Raw genomic sequence first — 2,859 nt, 5'->3', positions numbered from 1 at the left:
AATACTCCCAAATAGTTTTTATGAAGTTAGCATCACCCTGAAACCAAAAGCAGACAGAGATGCTGCAAAGAAGAAAACTACATTCCTGTGTACACAGATGCAAAGATCTTTAACAAAATTCTAGCAAATAGGATCCAATGCTTCATCAAGAAGGTCCTAAACCATGACCAAGTAGGTTTCATTTTAGAGATGCAAATATGGTTTAACATACACAAATCAATCAATGTAATACACCATATCAATAAAAGAAAAAATAAAAAACATATGATTATATCAATAGATTCAGGGAAAACATTTGATAAAGTCTAACACCCATTCATGATTAAAACTCAACAAGGCCAGAGCAATAGCACAGCAGTAGGCCTTGCAAGCAGCTGACCCAGGACAAACCCGGATTCAATTTGCAACATCCCATATGGTTCCCTGAGCCTGCCAGGAGTGATTTCTGAAAGCCAGGAATAACCCGAGTGATACCAGGTATAACTCAGAAAAAGAAAGAAAAATAAAACTTCTCAAGATGGGAATGGAAGAAACTTTTCTAAATATAGGTCAAGGCCACAAATTCATGGCAAATATTATACTCAATAAAGATAAACTAAAAGCTTTTTCTCTAAAATCTGGTACAAGACAAGGCTGCCCCCTCTCACCACTCCTATTTAACATAGTACTGGAAGTACTTGTCATGACAATTAAGCAAGAAAAATATATCAAGGGCATCCACATAGGAAAGAAAGAAATCAAGCTCTCACTGTTTGCAGATGGCATGATACTATATTTAGAAAACCCTAAAGACTCTACCAAAAAGCTTCTAGAAACAATAGATTCATAGATCAAAGTGTCAAGCTACAAATTAACATGTAAAAATTAATGGTCTTCTTATACACAAATAATGATAGGGAAGAAATGAACATAAAAAAAATCCCATTCAAAATAATGCCACAGAAACTCAAAAACTTTGGAGTCAACTTAACTCAGGAAATGAAGTACAAAGAAACTTCAAAACACTGCTTCAAGAACTAAAACACCCCCAGCTATCATCATGTACGAAGGTAAAATCCAAATGGATTAAAGACCTCGATATCAGCCCCAAAACCATAAGATATATAGAACAGCACATAGGCAAGACACTCCAGGACATTACAGGCATCTTCAAGGAGGAAACTGCACTCTCCAAGCAAGTGAAAGCAGAGATTAACAGATGGGAATATATTAAGCTGAGAAGCTTCTGCACCTCAAAAGAAATAGTGCCTAGGATACAAGAGCCACCCACTGAGTGGGAGAAACTATTCACCCGATACCCATCAGATAAGGGGCTAATCTCTAAAATATACAAGGCACTGACAGAACTTTACAAGAAAAAAACATCTAATCCCATCAAAAAATGGGGAGAAGAAATGAACAGACACTTTGACTAAGAAGAAATACAAATGGCCAAAAGACACATGAAAAAGTGCTCCACATCACTAATCATCAGGGAGATGCAAATCAAAACAACGATGAGATACCACCTCACACCACAGAGAATGGCACACATCACAAAGAATGAGAATAAACAGTGTTGGTGGGGATGTGGAGAGAAAGGAACTCTTATCCACTGCTGGTGGGAATGCTGTCTAGTTCAACTTTTATGGAAAGCGATATGGAGATTCCTCCAAAAACTTGAAATCGAGCTCCCATATGATCCAGCTATACCACTCCTAGGAATATACCCTAGGAACACAAAAATACAATACAAAAACCCGTTCCTTACACCTATATTCATTGCAGCACTATTTACCATAGCAAGACTCTGGAAACAACCCAGATGCCCTTCAACAGACGAATGGCTAAAGAAACTGTGGTACATATACACAATGGAATATTATGCAGCTGTCAGGAGAGATGAAGTCATGAAATTTTCCTATACATGGATGTACACGGAATGTATTATGCTGAGTGAAATAAGTCAGAGAGAGAGAGGAAAACGCAGAACGGCCTCACTCATCTATGGGTTTTAAGAAAAATGAAAGACATTCTTGCAATAATAATTTTCAGACACAAAAGAGAAAAGAGCTGGAAGTTCCAGCTCACCTCAGGAAGCTCACCACAAAGAGTGATGAGTTTAGTTAGAGAAATAACTACATTTTGAACTGTCCTAATAATGAGAATGTATGAGGGAAATGGAGAACCTGTTTAGAGTACAGGCGGGGGTCGAGTGGGGAGGAGGGAGACTTGGGACATTGGTGATGGGAATGTTGCACTGGTGATGGGTGGTGTTCTTTACATGACTGAAACCCAAACACAATCATGTATGTAATCAAGGTGTTTAAATAAAAAAAAAAAAAGGAACTAAAACAGGTGCTCGCTTCGGCAGCACATATACTAAAATTGGAACGATACAGAGAAGATTAGCATGGCCCCTGCGCAAGGATGACAGTCAAGTTCATGAAGCGTTCCATATTAAAAAAAAAAAAAAAGAAGAAGAACTAAAAGAGGACACAAGGAAATGGAAATACATACCCTGTGCATGGATTGGGAGAATTAACATCATTAAAATAGCAATATTCCCCCAAAGCATTGTACAGATTTAATGCAATTTCTCTAAGGATACCCATGACATTCTTCAAAGAAGTGGATCAAACACATCTGAAATTCTTTTGGAACAATAAACACCCACGAATAGCTAGAGCAACCCTTAGGAAAAAGAATATGGGAGGCATAACTTTCCACAACTTTAAATTGTATTACAGAGCAATAGTCATTAAAACAGCATGATACTGGAATAAAGACAGAGTCTTAGATCAATGGAATAGACTTGAGTATTCGAGAATGTTTCCCAGACATACAATTAATCTTTTAAAAAAAGGGACAAGAGGGGCC

The 2,859-nt window shown here is 37.6% G+C and overlaps 1 non-coding gene across 1 annotated transcript; it reads left to right on the top strand.

The window, feature by feature from the left end:
- Positions 1-2,337: 2,337 nt before the first annotated feature.
- LOC126010585 (U6 spliceosomal RNA) lies at positions 2,338-2,444 on the top strand. The gene has a single exon (XR_007496606.1). It is a non-coding gene; the product is annotated as a U6 spliceosomal RNA (small nuclear RNA).
- The last annotated feature ends 415 nt before the right edge of the window (positions 2,445-2,859 follow it).

This window comes from Suncus etruscus, chromosome 5, assembly GCF_024139225.1.
Source record: "Suncus etruscus isolate mSunEtr1 chromosome 5, mSunEtr1.pri.cur, whole genome shotgun sequence".
NCBI lineage: Eukaryota > Metazoa > Chordata > Mammalia > Eulipotyphla > Soricidae > Suncus > Suncus etruscus.
The sequence above is the reverse complement of the archived record's forward strand: the minus strand, read 5'-3'. Positions and strand labels throughout refer to the sequence as shown.